We start from the raw sequence: 19,450 nt of genomic DNA on the forward strand, positions 1-19,450 counted from the left end.
CTTGATAGACATGTGAACGAACAGAAATGCTGTGATATCAGATTTTTGGCAATATCGTTTTTTATATATATAACATTTACGCACTTTGGATGAAATATTGTGAAGTTTCGGCTTATAAAATTTTATCATCTGCAAGTCCTTGTTTATTATCTTGTATCTGGAGATGTATTAATTTTTGTCGTAACTACTTTTTGGGTCGGAAGGTTCTCTTCTGTAATCACAACCTTTCTTTGTGCCTGAAGGCATCCTTCCAGATTGGCTTTGGTTGTATATTCAGACCGCTCTGCTTCTGAAGTCTCGCGGAACTGAGGGTTTCTTTCATTGAAGTGTTGTTTCACTTAATAACGCCACTATGATTATATCCAGCCAGAGTTCTTCATGCTGGTATTTGCAGTATTTAACGTACCGTGAACTTAACGTGATAAATATGCCGCAGGGGACGCGATGACTACCCACCATCTGACGAAACACGTCATCGCATTAGTATGCAAATCGTTATGATAAATGGTGAGAACCCTCTTTAAAGTAGCCGCATTTCTGCATATACAAATATGAAAGAAAAACATAAGTACAACTAAATTATCATAGTCTGTCCTTGTTGTTGTTAGGCATGTATGTTTGGTATTAGGTGGTAACTAATTCAGCCATGTTTGATTTTGTGGTACAGTAATTCAACAACATTTAGCTCTGTTCCATAACGTTAAGGAACGAGACGTCGGTATGATAATATGAAAGAAAAACATAAGTACAACTAAATTATCACAGTCTGTCCTTGTTGTTGTTAGGCATGTATGTTTGGTATTAGGTGCTAACTAATTCAGCCATGTTTGATTTTGTGATACAGTGATTCAACAACATTTAGCTCTGTTCCACAACGTTTAGGAACGAGGCATCGATATGGTAAATTTATATAGTTTTCAACATTATATTGTCAATTATCGAGCAACTTGCAAGGCCTATCTTATGTACTTAAAGATATGCCGTAAAGAAATATTGATGTCATGATTCACTTAATAGGTTATTGTTAACTTCACCAAAAAGGAAAAATATATATATATATCAAAAGAGAGTATCTTGAGAAACTGTCAATGACATATGATGCGGTTAAAACACAGTCTTTAGTGGGTGTGGGTAAAAGTTGGACGTAGCCTGAGGTAGGTTTTAAAATGTCTTCAGACAAAGGAACTGCTCTTACGTATACCCATGGATTTCTGGGGTTGCAGCACAAGTATTTTCAGCAATTTCTTTGTATCGAAAACTAAACCCTTGGTCTAGTTTGGGCTCCCTAAGGTGTTGGAGGTAGCTTTTAAAAAAAGACATTTTAGAAACAATCATCGACTACCTCCAACTTTTCGAGGGGAAGGGGGGAGGGCTGGAACTTAACCCAGGGAATAATTTTCGACCTAAATTGGCGGGAGATACTTATGCCACTACGCAGATACACGGTAAATAGTTTTTGGAGACATTTAAAAACGTACCTCCGACTTTTACCAATCACTGTGATGAGTAAAACCTTTCAACAAGTCATTTTAATTTTGATTGAAATCTGTACAAAGTATCTCATAATTTTTATCTTTTGCCATTGTTTTAACAGTCTTACGGATTTGCATTTAAATTACGCATGTTTAGTGGCATCTATAACACTGATCTCAGGGAATGTGATTAGTCTGTTTTTAGTAAAATATGTCCACTACGACGAATCTTTAAAGGTTAAAGACCGTGACGTTAGCGTCCAGTAATATCATGCTTTGTTTGCTGTTGTTGATCACTGTTGATCACTTTAAGAATTTACAATCTTCATTTTATTTGCCTCCTAATAAGGCCTGGCCTGGTCAGGTGGTTAAGGCACTCGAGTCGTAACATGAGGGTCGCAGGTTCGAATCCTCGTCATACCAAACATGCTCGCTCTATCAACCGTGAGGGCGTTATAATATGACGGTCAATCCCAATATTCGTTGGTAAAAGAGTAGCCCAAGAGTTGGCGGTGAGTGGTGATGACTAGCTGCCTTCCCTCTAGTCTTACACTGCTAAATTAGGGACGGCTAGCGAAGATAGCCCTCGTGTAGCTTTGAAAGAAATTAAAAAACAAACTAACATCCTAATAACCTTTTTTTCTTTAATTTCATAAAGACCGAACGGACCAATGAATATGTTTATAAAATATCTTATATATTGATAAGTATACAGTTTATATCTTTATAAAAAATATATAACCTATACACTGAATTGGGTTTGAATTTCGCGCAAAGCTACACGACGGCTAGCGCAGATAGCCGTCCCTAATTTATCAATGTAAGACTAGAGGAAAGGCACCCCACCGCCAATTCTTGGACTACTATTTTACATCGATTACGCGTGTCTAAAAGCAAATGTTTTTTCAATTACTTTTGCATTTATTACTTCAAAATTTAATGTCAAACTACCCAAAAGGAAAACGTGCATATATCAACCAGTCCAAAATTTTGACCTTATGACACTCGGTCTCATGTTAAGTAACTGAATAGTGAAATTTCACACTCACATTATGGCGCAATGAGAGCAAATTATGAATAGACGTACGTATAACTTAGTTTGTTGAATTATAACTCCAAACTAACTGCACTACTTTTCTATTTCGTTTCTCAGTATTGTTCATTTCTAACTACTTTTTCTTTTCATTTATTAAGTGTTATTTTCAACTCCTAAAATCTACGTTTTTATTTTGCTAGTTTCATATACAAATTTATACAATATATTGTTTGTTTGTTTTGTTTTTTGAATTACTCGCAAAGCTACTCGAGGGCTATCTGCGCTAGCCGTCCCTAATGTAGAAGTGTAAAACTAGAGGGAAGGCAGCTAGTCATCATCACCCACCGCCAACTCTTGGGCTACTATTTTACCAACGAATAGTGTGATTGACCGTCACACTATAACGTCCCCACGGCTGAAAGGGCGATCATATTTGGTACGACCGGGATTCGAACCCGCAACCCTCGGACTACGAGTCGAACACCTTAACACGTTTGGCCATGCCGGGCCATTTATACAATACATGAATTTCTGTTTCTCCAGTGTTATTTGCACTCGTAAAAACAACGTATCTGTTGTTTGTTACACAAATACACAACACAGCTTTACTTATTCTGACATTTGTTTTATTGAATGGAAAAAACAACAACTTTTCTTTGTTAGCCTTTAGTTAATGAGAAATGAAACATTTCTAAGGATATATGTATATATATGTATAAATAAAACATAACCACGGTTCCACTCAGAGACCTTATAACACTAAAATATGGTTTCGATACCTGTCGTGTAGTTTTGTGCTTAACAAAAAATGGAACTATTATGGTAAAATTGGAATGAAATATTCTAACCAGCTTTGATTTATTCATAATAGAATTTTTCCTCTTGCAAACTCAATTTGTAAAATGGCAATAGAAAGCAGGCAGGAAAAGATAGTGCCACGTATATTTCCGTATTCGTATGTAACTACTTACGTTTAAGGCTAAACGTAACTTGAAAACGAGCACTGTTGCATTCATTAAATGATTAAGCTATAATCCGGGTAGCAACGGTTACAAAAGACGTTATTACACATCAAGATAAATGATAATCTTCCTTGGGTGTATTACATTGCTTTCTGTCCTTTCTTCGTAAATTAGATTTAAACCTTGTTTTCTACAAAGGCATAAGATTGTGACGCAGGTGTATCGTGCATTGTTTTACCTATTATAGGATTAGGTGCAGTCAAGGTGAAAGTTAGCTTGATAATAATAACATACTAGCGTTCTCGGGCTCAGCACAACGGGAGACGTGAGAGTTATATGTTCCTCAACAGTTTCAGGTGGAAAAACTTTAAAGCCATTCGCATTAAGAACACCGTGAAATATTTCGAAATGTCTCTCGTCTCTCTGTCTTTAGAGTTAATGGGTACAAATGAAATTGTATAACAATCGCACAATGTGAATGTATATATATCTATATATCCGTGTATCAAACTGCCTATATATGTACGAAAAGTTTAACGCAAGCTTTACCAATGGTTGCATAAATTTCTAAATATGTTTTTATTGGAATATAAAACGATATATCTTAAGTTATTTTAACCAATTAATTTGTAATTTCACGCAGCATTCTTATGCTACTGAGACAGGTCTAAATAACACTGACAAGTACTCGGATATGAACTCAATTTCTGTTTAGGGTGAGATATATCGACATCTTTATAAATACATAAAATAAACATTAAATAAGCATTATTGGTTATGACATCAAACTGACAACTAGGACTAACAATGGTATTTATAGACAGTGAAAGGCAGTTGAGAGTTGAAGCGATGTGGCTGTAATCACTAAACTCGATACTTCTAACTGATTTTCCATACTAGCTGGCTAGTTTATAACAAGTGGTTGGATGTTGTTTGATAGATGAAATAGCATTCAACTGAGAAGGAATTACACCCACAACGCTTCAACTCTCAACTGCCTTTCACTGTCTGTAGTCAATTATTGGAAAACCTTTAGAGTTCTCAAAATAGAAATAAAACCACCCTACAATTTCTACTATGTTTGGGTTATGTCTGATAGATGGGATATTCCCGACGTTCTATTACCCCATACACTATTCGTTATGTCACCAAGTTAATTACTAGTTCCGATAACGGCAATTCTACAAATGGTTTATTTTTAATTAAGTTCACCTTTGTTTTATAGTGCTCATTGTAATCGTCTACTAAATATTAATGTAATTAATAGTATTAGAACTGTATATTTATATTTTTAAACTGCAAATTAGTCCACATTTTTTAACGAATTCACTTGAAATGAAAGTTGATTCAGATAGACAATAAAAAGTGACTTTCAACGTATCTACCTAATTATTTGTACAATTGAAACTCTTATCCAAAGTCACAATATCTTCAGTCTACCAGGTCATTCCACTGACAATAAAACTGTTCTTTAACTTTTTCCTTTTTACTAAAGAACATTTATTTGTATGTGGACAGAAGGATGAAAAGCAGACAGACGAAAGGACGAAAAAATAAATGATAGACAGACAACTAGCCAGATAGAGAAATATATATATAGCGACATTAATCATTCATTACTCATATCAAGAATACTTTAAAACCAATTCAAAGATAAAAACACTTACGCTTACAAAAATGTTAAGACTACATTTCATTAAATTACACACCTTTCTATAGTGATTGTTCTAAATACTGACAAAAGACAACTTATTTTGACTGGTCGTTCGTAGTGGTAAACATGTGTGCGACATAATCATCTTAATGGACATAGAATATGACCACCCACTTGCTTCCTACTAGAATATAACCACCCACTTGCTTCCTACTTAAATGGCCCTGCATAGCCAAGCGCGTTAAGGCGTGCGACTCGTAATCTGAGGGTCGCGGGTTTCGCATCCGTGTTGCGCCAAACATGCTCGCCCTTTCAGCCGTTGAGGCGTTGTAATGTGACGGTTAATCCCACTATTCGTTGGTAAAAGAGTAGCCCAAGAGTTTGCGATGGATAGTGATGACTAGCTGCCTTCCCTCTAGTCTTTCACTGCTAAATTAGGGACGGCTGGCGCAGATAGCCCTCGAGTTGCTTTGTGCGAATTTCAGAAACAAACAAACAAACATACCTACTTCAATATCTATCGTTCGTCAGTCATGACTAAACCAACCGCTGAATGTTACATTGGTTTGTTTTGAATTTCGCGCAAAGCCACAAGAAGACTATCTGCGCAAGCCGTCAGTAACATTGCAGTGCAAGACTAGAGAAAAGGCAGCTAGTCATCACCACCCACCGCCAACTTTTGCGCTACTCTTTTACCAACAAATAGTGGGATTGACAGCAACATTAGAACGCTCTCATGGCTGAGATGTCGAGCATGTTTGGTGTGACAGGGATTCGAACCCGTGGATTACGAGTCGAGTGCCTTAACCACCTAGCCATGCCGAGCCTGAATGTTACACAATATAAACGAACGTAGAAGTCCAAAGTATGGATAATATTGGGCAAGAACGACTAGAAGTAATCATCCCTCACTGGGTAATATATGTCATGTCAGTAACACTAGTGTCTGTTTTGATGGCATATATCTTTTTCAGCCTCATTATGACAAAATCAGACGTACATAACTGATCAACCTCAGGCGTTGTATATGATTAGACTTTTTATCCAGCTAATATATGCAGCTAAATTAGAAATTTTTGACACGTTGAAATGAATTCTGTGGTCATCTAATTAACCTCAACAGAAAGACATTATAATTTTTTTCGAAAACTTTGTTGTTATTTTTAGTGCTAAGTTTGTCATTTTATCAAGATAAATAAAATCACATTATTTCCTATTGATAAAATCTTACTCAAAAATACACGTGTTTAATTCTTGTTTCTAATCGGCGTTTTAGCTTTTTGTTCAAACTTCCTTCGTCGCTAACATACGTTTCATATTACATTACAGTAGGGCTTTAAAACAATCGTAACATTTACCTAATTGTCACGCTATGCAGTCCACGCTGTTATACACACTAACATTTCTTGTTTCATAAGCGACTAAAAAAGTACCTTTCCACCGAAAATTCTACATATTACAACCAACCTACCCGATGAAATCCGGTGTTGGCGAAAGGTCTCGTCGGCAGCGACATAATACCAGATGGGTTTGTTTGTTTTTGAATTTCGCACAAAGCTACTCGAGGGCTATCTGTGCTAGCCGTCCCTAATTTAGCAGTGTAAGACTAGAGGGAAGGCAGCTAGTCATCACCACCCACCGCCAACTCTTGGGCTACTCTTTTACCAACGAATAGTGGGATTGACCGTCACATTAAAACCCCCACGGCTGAAAGGTCGAGCATGTTTGGCGCGACCGGGATGCGAACCCGCGACCCTCAGATTACGAGTCGCACGCCTTAACACGCTTGACCATGCCGGTCCATCAGATGGGGCACATGTGAAATGCAAGTACGAACTTTTCTCGGTGAATACTTGAACTAGGACTAAACAGAATGATGTAATTTATATTATTAGGTATCTTATTATGCACATATACGAATTGTTAATGAATGAAAAAAACATTTAAAATGGAACCAACTATTGTTGTAGTGAGTAATATATATTTTTTAGAGAAAATTACTACAGATAAACTTAAGTAAACAAAATCAAAAGTATTGTTCTGTTTTAATTTCGCGCATAGCTACACGAGGGCTATCTGCGTAGCCGTCCATAATTTAGCACTGTAAGACTAAAGGGAAGGTAGCTAGTCATCACCAACTTTTGGGCTACTCTTTTTTCCAACGAATTGACCGTCAACGTTATAACCCTCCCACGGCTGAAAGAGCGAACAATGTTTGGGGCGACGGCAATTCGAACCCGGGACCCTCAGATTAAGAGTCAAGTGCTTTAACCACCTGGCCATGCCAAGCCAAATCAAAAGGAAGTATTGCATTGAAAACAGCAAATTCAAACCTATGACTAATTCTCAAGGCTAACTGTAACACTGGTATCATTTGCAAAAACGTTTATGCATTATTTAAAATAACAGAAATCAATAGTACACAAACATCTAAATGAATTAAGCAAATCCAAAGATACAAAAATTAATAATTTCATTAAAGCTTATAATAAACTTATAATTCTAAGCAAAATCCTAATGTGGAATTACCTTTTCTTTATGTTATTCCCAACCTTTATAAATATCTAATTAAACTTAGATTTATTTCTAATTCAATAAGAAGAATTATTAAACAACTAAATATATTAAATAAATTATCTAATATTTACTTGATAAAGTTAAAAATGTACGTGATAATAATAAAAACATACTTTATTAGAATATAGAAAATAATTAACGTGTTTTAAAATATCTAAAAAACTGTGAACAAATAAATAATCCCCCTGGTGGCTCAGCGGTATGTCTGCGGAATTACAACACTAAAATGTGGGTTTCGATACCCGTGGTGGGTAGAGCACAAATAGCCCATTGTGTAGTTTTGTGCTTAATTCAAAAACAACAACAGCAAATAAATGATATTGAAACATTTGATTTCACCACATTGTACACCACAATTCAATTACAAGATTTAATCTGTGTTTCAAATTGGTTAATAGAACAGTTCTGTTATCCTTTTATAGAACTGGAAGAAAGAAAATACAGTTCCAAAAACATAAAAGGTATATTAAGTTTCTGTATTTATAATAATTATATATTTTTTGATAAACAAGTTTTTAAAGAAGTGACAGGAGTTCCAATAGAAGCTAACTATTTTACTTGTGTAGCAAATTTATATCTTTACTAGTATGAGAACAGATTTATTGAAAACTACACAAATCCTAATATTTTTACTTTAACTTAGATATATAGCTGGATCTAATCAGTATAAATAATCCTAAAATAAATAATGTTATTTATTTATCCAAAATAATTAGAAATAGAAAATACTTCAATATCTAATACTGAAATACATTATTTAGATTTAGAAATTAAAATAATTGATAAGGATATTAATGTAAATATTTCAGAGAAAATAAAATATTTTACCTTTCAAGTTTATGATTCACCAGCTTTTAACAGTAATGTACCACACCCTTCTGTTATAACTTCGCAATTATTCAGATATTGTAAAATTTGTAATAAATTACAATATTTTATCAGTGATGTTGAAAATATTGATACAAAAGTTAATAGTTAATGAACTTAAGAGAAAAACTTTATTTAAAATCATTAAACTATTCTGTAACGAATACAATAATGTAATAAATAAATATAAAGAAATACAAAATAAATGAATTTTGCTAAAAAATCTTATAATAACTATTTTTAGTTATGAAGAAGGTGATTTAACAAGTTGGCACTACTTTATGCGGATGTACGCCTTGTCACATATAAAGGCCTGTTTAAAGCATGACAGTTACATTTACAAATTCCTACCTGGTGCGGGGTTGAAGGAGGACTAGTTAGTCTTCGAGCACCCCAGGGAATTAATGTTTCTTAGGAAATATTAATTTTAAACCTAAACACCTGCCGTAATAGAGAGAGATGTCAGTTACAGCAGACGTAATTAAATGGGTGGTGATTTTATACTAGTTTATTTAAGTAAATTGATGGAACTCTTCATACAAGTATAACTCGTTTACTGGGCTACCAATTAGTGTCTTTCTATTATAATGGGGGCTGAAGTACTAATTTTAAGAGGTAAGTTCTTAACTTACTTATTTCCAAATGATAGTACCTTATTTTTCTTATTCTCTTTTTTTCAATTATTTGTTTCTTCTTTAATTGGTAGGGCAGTTTCATTTCCACAACTGTCTGCGGGAATTCATAAGGCTTAATATTTCTGATAAAAATAAAGTAGCAGTCTTTTTTACTGCCTTCTTGGCGTGTCCTTTTAGAATTCCAAATAAAAACTTTATAACAAATTACTTTTGTAACATTCAAGTCTCTCCCTTGAAAGTATTTTGTTCAATAAAGGAACGTTTCGACTAGCTTAATGGAAGAGAAACAAACATTCATCTGAAACGTTTCGCCAGCCTTTAGCGTTTAAATCTATATTCTTAAATGCGACTTCTAATTAAATCAAAATAATACTTTTGTTATCAATAACGAAAATAAATTTTTATTTCCAAACAAATAATGACACTTGTTCTTTTTCTTTGTTTTCTAAGTAAATGACGTTAATTGTTTCTGTATTCGCCATATTTGGTAATGGTAAGAAGTTAACTGTTTTTTCTTAACAATACTTAGTAAGATAATAGTGCTCGTTGCTTCTAAGAAAATTATTTAAATATTATACGTAATCACAGTTAATAAATGAGCTACTTATGTCGTGTTTGGAGCGAGGATCAAACCTCGAATTTATTTTAGAAAGCAAAGTGAATAACAATGTTAACGGTATTTGTATATCTGTTTCATATTCGACGAGTTCTCTCGTCTTCCAACAGTTCCTCTGCGAGTGTGTTTTGTTGTTGTTGTTTTCTCAAACTTCCAGATCAAAGGTAGTGTTTTAGCTGTATATTCCACCCAAAAGCTGTCCAGTAATTGTTATTGACAAAAGTGAAATGGCTTAGCGCATTTATTTACTTTAGCCAATTAATTTAAAGTCTAGAAATACAAAAACATCATGTGACAATTTTGATCAGTTAGAATGGCATCTGGTTATTCTCGAGTACATTTTAATAAACAGTTAACAGGTGGTTAAGGCGCTCCACTCGTATTCCAAGGGTGGCAGGTTCGAATCCCTGTCACATGCCTCCCTTTCGGCACATGTAACGGTCAATCTCACTATTCGTTGCTAAAAAGTAGCCCAAGAGTTGGCAGTGGGTGGCGAATAACAGCTGCCGTCCCTCTAATCTCACACTGCTAAATTAGGGACGACCAGCGCAGATAGCTCTTGAGTAGCTTTGCTCGAAATTCAAAACAAACAAACTTTCTTTGTTAACCTGAAGATGACCTAAAAGTGTTAATACCCTTACCAGCCGTCCTGAGATATAGGAATTGATTATAGTTGTCCTAAAACAGCCGTGGTATTGGTGCTGATACTTATTATGATACGGCCCGTGTTCTAAAATTGGGGCTTGTGTTGATTTAGGGAAGAAAAAAAAAGACATATTGCAGAGAAAGTTCTTTTCTGTTTCTTTACTTGAAGCAATATCTTTGTCCCAAAAGACAAATAATTGAAACTATTTTCAGTTACAACGGACCATTGGCTGCTTTAAATCAATGGATTGAAATTGATGAAGAGTGAAAGATTGTCAAAAAAAAAAAAGAATTTTATCTTTAAACTTAAAATGCTTAGTTTGATCGTGTTGTGGTCGTGAATGTGATGAATCATCAAGTTTTACCAAATTGACTCGGAGACGACGAGATAAAACGGCTGAAACGTGTATTAGTTGTTTCTGACAATGCATTAAATAGTCAAATAAATCGATTATGGTTGAATTACAATTAGAATATTTTGAATATAAATAATTAAGTTATACATGATGAAAATGACGGTATGGAACTTATTGCTAACGACGATTTGGTTTTAATTCGTGATGGGAATGGTGAAGGTTATGGAAGTGAATTCGTCACGAAAGAATGGAAAAAGGTATGCGATATCGGAAGCATTTTTTTTTTTTTTTTGGAATAGGTGTTTCTCTGACGAGTTTTCCGCATTTAAAGCCATGCAAAAAATGAATGCTTTAATTTTATTTATAAAGCAAACCGTATAACTACATTTCAGTACCAAAGAATATACGCTCTTCAATCTTACCCATAGATCATGCCAACTATTACTTAATATAAAAAAAAAACTGAAACAAAAATCGCAACCAGTAACAAGTTTAAAATATGAGTTATAATGAAAACAATCATCGTATTCTATCCAGTGAGTGTTATTGGCTCCATTCTCAACGAGCTCGGCACGGCCAGGTGGTTGGAGTGCTCGACTCGTAATCCGATAGTTGCGGGTTGGAATCCCCGTCACACCGATCATGGGTGTTCTTTTAGTCATGGAGATGTTATAATGTGACGGTCAATCCTACTATTCATTGATGAGTGGTGATGATCATCTTCTTTCCCTCTACCATTACACTTCTAAATTAGGGACGGTTAACGCAGATAGCCCTCGTATAGCTTTGCGTGAAATTCAAAACAAACAATCAAATAAACCGCAACAGGTTTGCTGGTATATCAAAAACCCAACCGACTACTTGATGTTTTGGCTTCATACAGTATATTATGAAGTCACGCCAAATAAGGCTGTTCATAATTGATTCGCGAGTTATCTAACCTTCTGGTATTTTTCCAATAATAGTTGATACATCGATCTTTAAGCAGCCATATCTTCATCTGTATTTCACATTTAACTCTGAAAATCTGCAAATATTTAATCATTAGCACTTTGGTAATCTAATACCAAGAAAGATATTTGGTATTCCTATTTCTGGTACAAAAGTTTACCTAATTTACCTGTAAATAACCTTATTTAATGACCGAAATATAACTAAAGAAAGTAAGAAATTATTAAAATAAAATAAAGGTTTATCGGGGCTACCTGCTGAGCCTACCGAGGGGAATCGAACCCCTCATTTTAGCGTTGTAAATCTATAGACATGTCGCTGTACTAGCGAGGGGCAGCTTTATGAGAGCGTATTGTAAATCAGCGTGCGTGGTAACATTGTAAAAGAAAACTGCGTGATAAAGGTAAATGTAACACTATTAACGTACCTATCAATATATTAAATGAGGTGTGTAATATGAAAAACAGTAAAGATATAACGATTGTACAATAAATTCTATCGAACAGAAATTTGTTTTATGTGAAATGAAGGCTGAATATTTTAAAGCTACAATAACCAAAAGTATAAACAATCGTATTACAGACTTAAATTTTTGAGTCACAATACTCCAAATAAGTTTTAAAAATACGGAAAAACTGTCACTTGCGAGTTATCGTTTCGTTGTCCCCTGTGAGAACGGGAAGTATAATTACATCTTATAAATCTCACGTCTTTCTAAACTATAAAATAAGTTATTAAAATCGAATTTTCAAGAACAATATATTCAGACAAAATTAGTCTTAGAGTTCTGCTTGAGGCGCAAGCTGACATAATTGTACTATACTTTCCTCAAAGTTGCTCTTTGATAATTCCAAACATTATTGTAACATTAGACATTTATTGTGCTTAGTGGATTTAAATGTGCCCTGTTAAACCTTAAATGTTAAACATAACTCTGTGTTGACAGTAAAAGAAAGTTGCTATGGTACACATCACATAACACTTTTCTCTGCTTTCAAACCAAGGTACGGTTGTTACATCTTATCGAGCAAGGATAGTTTTTATTACCATTCCACATCTATAGGTTTAATCATGTATTTAGATTTCGGGCTGACTGAAGCTATAACAGCTTTAGTTGAGGAAATTTTAACAATGCAATGTTCTGGGAAAAAAATCACGTGACTATTTCTTGATGTATCATCTCGGAATGTAAGACCGATAATCATATTTTGTTTGTTTTTTTTTCGCGCAAAGCTACAGAAGTTCTATCTGCGCTTGCAGTCCCTAATTTAACAGTGTAAAGACTAGAGGGAAGGCAGCTTATCACCACCCACCACCAACTCTTGGGCTACTCTTTTATCAACGAATAATGGGATTGACCGTCACATTATAACGACTGAAAGGGTGAGCATGTTTGGTGTGACTGGGATTCGAACCCGCGACCCTCGGATTACGAGTCGAGTGCCTTAACCACCTAGCCATGCCGGGCCTATCATATTTTATCACATAAAAACATGTTCGTATAATTTGGTGTTTGTCTTAATAACGATTATAGGTTATGTTACAGAAGAAAAACAAAAAACCCAGCAAAAAATATATTTTGTTGTTGTTGTTATTATTATTCTACCGTCAACGTTGTAATTAATACGAATGTATCAATACGCACGTTGTTGTCGTTCTGGTGTGGTAAATATTAGAGAGCATATCCACAAACCGATAGGTGCTAACTGTGTAACTACTGACCTAACTTTTACGAAACGTACTATTTCTTTAATACAATTATTTTAACTGTGAAATATCGTACATAACAGAAAATGTAAATGAATTATAATTTATAATTAATCAGTTGACTCTGTTTATTTAGATTATATGGAAAGAATGTGTTTGTAAAATGCTATTGAAAGTATATATAATGTATCAAGTTATTTATTCGTATCACACACACACACACACACTATAAATAGGTTTCGATAGAATCAGTTGAGATTTATTTTCGAGTGTACTTTAAACATACATTTGTTTTTACTTTTTATCTTTATACAGCAGTAAATCTATATACGGTCTTACCGAGCTCGCTTCCACTGTTCGATTCCCCGTAGTAGATATCAGATAGCCCAATGTGACTTTGCTGTTAAACAAACAAGCAAACCACTCCTGTCTCCCCATGACGACACAGTACGTAATATAGAATTCAGTTTTCTTCACATACCATTATGGATAACACGTTCATTTTTGTTCTGAATGTTTAGACACTTAATGTCTTCTTCAGTGTCTACATTACACTACACATTATAATCCAAAACGTCTTCTAGTCTTTTTACTAAGTAAAACTTCCACACGACCACCTTACGACGCCCATCCTACTATTGGCCTGTCTGTTTTATTGTTAGGTAAGGCCTAGTAGATACACATAAATCCTGGATGTACCAAAGTGCTGTTTTTTTTTTTTTGTATTTTAATAATTATATCAATATGTGTTTTTCTAATGATACCTTTTAATATTTCTTGTATTTATTTGTTTGTATAATACACTTTAAACATGCAATATTTGTTCAAATAAACTGTATATCCCTATTACATTAATTATCTCAAAACTATTTCTTATGCAGAAAATAAAGATCGCTCACATTTTTTTTTCTCCTCTGTTTAAAAATTTGAGAAAAACAGCAACCGATGCACAAACGTACTTTTTCGTGTACAGATATTAAATCCAATGCTTCAAAAGCCAATAGCAAAGCGAATGTAATATAATCAAATATTATATTAATATTAATGAAGCTTAGTTATTTAAATAAAAGCTAAAGACCTTTATTTTCATTGGTTTCTCATTATTATGATAAACGCTGACTTCACAACACGAACAAATTAAGTCAAGAAAGTCGTTTTTTATGTTAATTAAACTTGTATGCTATTTATATGTCTAACACACTCTGTGAAAAAAACTTAAGTGATTTGTTATATATATATATCTACATTAGATTTAATGCAATATTTACATCGATAAATCCACACAGTCTTTAATAAATAATAAAACTGTTAAAGGTAGTCGAGAAACAAAAACTTGGAAAAATTGTTAGAACTCGTTTCTTTTATTTTAATTTAAAAGTAAAATTACAAAATTATCATTCGTTTCAACTGAAATTTTAAGATGTTTTGTTTTGTGTATGTGTATTTTCATGTAGCAAAGCAACATGGGACTATCTGCTGAGTCCATCGAGTGGAATCGAACCCCTGATGTTAGCGTTGTAAATCCGTAGACTTACCGCTCCACCAACAATTGACGTGAAATATATTAACATGCATCTTTCACGATGTGTTTTTCTATCTGTTTCAGTACATAATAACCTTGTTTACATCCTCCACTTTCGAGAACGGGTTAATGCAGAGTTTGAATAACTGCTCCTTCTATTCGAAAGCGATAGGAATTACGACCTAATGACTTTAAGACATGATCGGTAAATGTTAATGTATATTCAGCTATTTCTTATACAAAGCACAAAAAAGGCTTTTGACGTTTAAGACCAGTCGCTGTATGTTACCTTAAAATAAGCATTTTCTTTTTGAAAGATACAATCGCCTAACGATCTGAGAACTGCATATAATATTTAGTAAATGTGAGTATGCCGAGCTGGAAAAAAGTTTTGCTGACGTTTTTATGATAAATAAAAGAAATATCTGCAAAAATCAATTTCTACAACGTGTATAGATTTATATATAACCAGCTTTTTACCATGATTAAAAATCGTTTAGCCAAGGTATTCATTTTTATACCAATTTAAACTGGTTTCTCTTTAACAGCAACGTAGCCGATGTGAAAAAAACGACGCTTAATATATGTTAATATTTACATTTATATCATGTACACGGCGTTGCCTAGTGTTTAGTGTGCCGAACCGTGAATCCGACAGTCTATGGTCACGCTAAAACCGAGCTACGGCCAAATTTTACTTATGAATTCGAGTAACCTAACTGTTGGCGGTGGGTGTTATTGACCAGCTTCCTTCGTGGTAGTCTATCAGTTTAAAATTTCGAACGACTAGCGAAGATAGCCCTTATGTATGACACTCAGTTTGATGGAAGACGAAAGGCGCGAGACTTTCGAAACGTCGTCCTTTTCACATTTGTGTTTACAGCTGCAGTTTCGTCATGAATAGTCTGACTAAACATCAACCCTTGTGTAGCTCTGCCCGAATATCCGAAACAAACAAACTGGTTGTTTTCTGTGACACATCTATTTAATACAAGGAGCAAATATGATGTCGTGACCACTAGTAATCTTTACTCGTACAAACTCCGTATGTATGATACCCCCAGATGATACATACTCTCCAAAAATAGCATAACGGTTTAATTCGCCCTATTTACACTTTTGTGTTTTAAGTTAAAATCTGACTTATAAACATTACAAACTTTAAATAAATCTAATTTATTCTTTTTCATTGTATTTAAACATTCAAAAGTCGTAAACCGAAGATAAACGGTGCTCTTTACATGTTTAGTTCTTCTAAAATCTGTTTTTGTTGTATTTTTACAGAGCCTAAATAATACAAAATAAGGCATACTGCAAAGGTCTTCCAACAACCCAAGTATATCGGATATCGTCCAGTTCACACAAAGAAAATTACAACCTATATTCAAGAATCTTTAAGGGTAAGTTAATCGTGTGTCTACAATAACTGTTTTATTAGAGAAAAACTACATTGAGGTATTTACTCTGTCCGCGGGAATCGAACCTCGGAACCTAACAGTGACCCACCAGAAGATCTCAATAATAAGCCGAAAAGCGTTGGTAGAACAGTATTTCTAAAGCTTTTAATGGCAAACTAAGAAGTGTTATATCGATTACCAATAAAAAGGGTTTTTTAAATTGTGGTTTAACTTCTAGGTTATACTGTTTAACACTCCTACGAAAAGTGGGGCCTAATAGGCCCCAGAGCAACTTAAAAGGTTATTAGTATTAGGCTAATAATTTTGTATTTAAATGAAATTGCCATTTAAATCCATTAATGAATGGATTAACGAGATTCCCACTGTCCCTATCTACTATCTAGCGAAACCACAGCCAGGGGAACGGGCTTGGAGAAATCAGGATTAGAAACGTCTTTTCGTAGGAGTGTTAAATAGTATGAATGTTGATTTATGGATATAGCATAGAAACTATTTAACTGGAAATATTTTACAATTATTCGATACTGAACTATTATTTCACTTAACAATAAGAGAAAACTAGTACTGTTGAAATCTACTGAAGTTCTTCTTGCATTCTACAAGAACGTTGAATATTATTGGATTTTACTCTCACGTGATTATATTGTTGTTGTTGTTCTTTTTCAGAACTTAATAAATATTTTTGCAGCCAATATAAAAATCAGAAACTGAAAAGGCCTCATTATTAAGTTTGTGTTTTGAATTAAGTGCAAAGCTACACGATGGGCTATCTGTGCTCTGCCCACCACGGGTATCGAAACCCTGTTTCTATCGGTTTAAGTCCGCAGACATACGCTGTGCCACTGGGGACACTGACAACAGTTTACTATGTTTGAATTTCGCACAAAGCTACACGAGGGCTATCTGCGCCAGCCGTCCCTAATTTAACAGTGAGATTAGAGGGAAGGCAGCTAGTCATCACCACCCACCGCCAACTCTTGAGCTACTCTTTTATCAACGAATAGTGGGATTGAGCGTCACATTATAACGCCACAAGGCTGAAAGGGCGAGAAGATTTGGTGCGACGGGGATTCGAAATCCTCAAATTACGATTCGAACGCCTTAACCCACGTAGCCATGCTGGACCGACACTTATAAATGCAAGTTGTTTTTTTTACGAAACAACGTAAGGGGAATCATCAAGTGTGTGCTTTAATGTTACAGTTAATGTTTTTCTCAGTTTATATTATCGTTAAACCTCTCAGTTCCAGATGGGTGATTTATAATGTATTTTAAATGCTTGTCTATAGAGAACATTATTATTCTGTGGAAGAAAGTAGAATAAGGTTTGATAAATAATTTACTAACAATTCAGACTCTCAAACATTGCAACAAAATTGCCTGTTGATAACAACATGTTCCAGCTAACACTCTTTTCTTGCAATCCAAATGATTAGACAAATTTATATTGCAATGTTTTCTTTTACACTCACGCTTTAAACATTAGCGATGTATTCATAAAAATCATACACATTAATGTTAAAAATTACTCTATTGATGGTACTGATATTACTTTAAATTATTATGCATTTTGGAAACCCCCATCACTTGATTTAGAAACTGATGTGAGACAAATAAAAGAGAAACTAGAGCAAATGATGTAACGTTTTTTTAAATCTACATATCTTTAATTTCAACATCAAAGTTTGAAAACTTCCGAAAAATAATATTCAGTATTTTACTTTAAATTTTGTAAGATACCAAAAACAACGTTATTTGGTAGGCCTAACGTGTAAATCTGACTAAAAGGATTTACATATTTTTTTTGAAAATAAGCCCAAAGCTACGCAAAGGGCTATTAGTGCTCTGCCCACCATGGGTATAGAAACCTGGTTTCTAGTGTTTTAAGTCCACACAGATACTGCTGTGCCACTGGGAACACTTACAAATGTAAGTTTTTCTTTTGACGAAACAGATGAAATATGAAAACTGTGCCACAGTTAATAATGTTCTCTGATAACAAGATACTATATTGCAATAGGTATCACACATAAAACAAACTTTTGCGGGTATAGTTTATTTTTTATCCTAATGTTTTAAATAAAAATAAATTTAGGAGTAAGGTGTTATTTTATCATGAATTTCACTGGACACTCACAGGTAAAAATACACACCGCTCCAGAATTTTAAGCATAGCTCTACAATGTAATTGAAAGTGAATTTTTATATGCTACAAGTAAGCTTTCTGTCATTCATAATAAATGACTATGTAATTTCTACATTTTCGTGAAGGGAATTGAAAGCAGTACACGTTAAGCACACGCTAACATTAGATTAAATTACACGTTCATTGCATGTCAAATTTGATACATTAAAACAACTACGAAAAATGATATTGCTCACACATACACACATGCATATTGCAGACGAGAGATGGAGAAAACAATAAGTGTTAATAGAGAGCGCCCTCTGAAACTATGGAGTTAATGCCTTATAAATAATCAAATAGATAGCTATTAACAAGCAATATCTGATAACTACCATCTCTTTATTTAACCTGCAATTTATTTTTAATTTATCATGTGTTTTGTTATTTGAAACAAATACGTCTGGAAAGCAGTTAAGGTTGTTGTATAACACGCTGTATTAGTTATACCATCTATTGCAAGCCGTAAGATCAATACTACCTTAACAGAAACGACACTATTTAATCTATAGATAATTCATTGGATGTCATTAAAATATAAGAGAGTAAAGATAATATGAAATTCACGTACACCTATAAATGTTAGAAGGATTGTATTTAAGCTTTCGATTGAAATATTAACATTAAAGTTAATGGGTTTTTTTTTTGTACAATAAAAAGGTTGCTTTTTAAAACATTAGAATAAAATTATATATTCAGCACTCAGGATATTTGAAGAAGTATCCATTGGAGTGAGTAGTTTAACTTTTAAATGTTTTATCTCTAAGTATTGATAAGTTCCAAATAAATATCGAATTTCTATTTATTTTGGGTTTGACGAGGCCTAGAGATTACCATGTCAAACCGT

At 34.0% G+C, this 19,450-nt stretch overlaps 1 long non-coding RNA gene across 1 annotated transcript in view; it reads left to right on the top strand.

Moving 5' to 3' along the window:
* LOC143229694 (uncharacterized) overlaps nt 1–19,450 on the top strand; it is a 108,832-nt gene that overhangs the window by 45,519 nt on the left and 43,863 nt on the right. Inside the window, exon 2 of the long non-coding RNA XR_013016005.1 lies at nt 16,285–16,400. This is a non-coding gene — a long non-coding RNA (uncharacterized LOC143229694). The remainder of the gene's footprint in view (nt 1–16,284; nt 16,401–19,450) is intronic.

This window comes from Tachypleus tridentatus, chromosome 1 (assembly GCF_004210375.1).
Source record: "Tachypleus tridentatus isolate NWPU-2018 chromosome 1, ASM421037v1, whole genome shotgun sequence".
Lineage (NCBI taxonomy): Eukaryota > Metazoa > Arthropoda > Merostomata > Xiphosura > Limulidae > Tachypleus > Tachypleus tridentatus.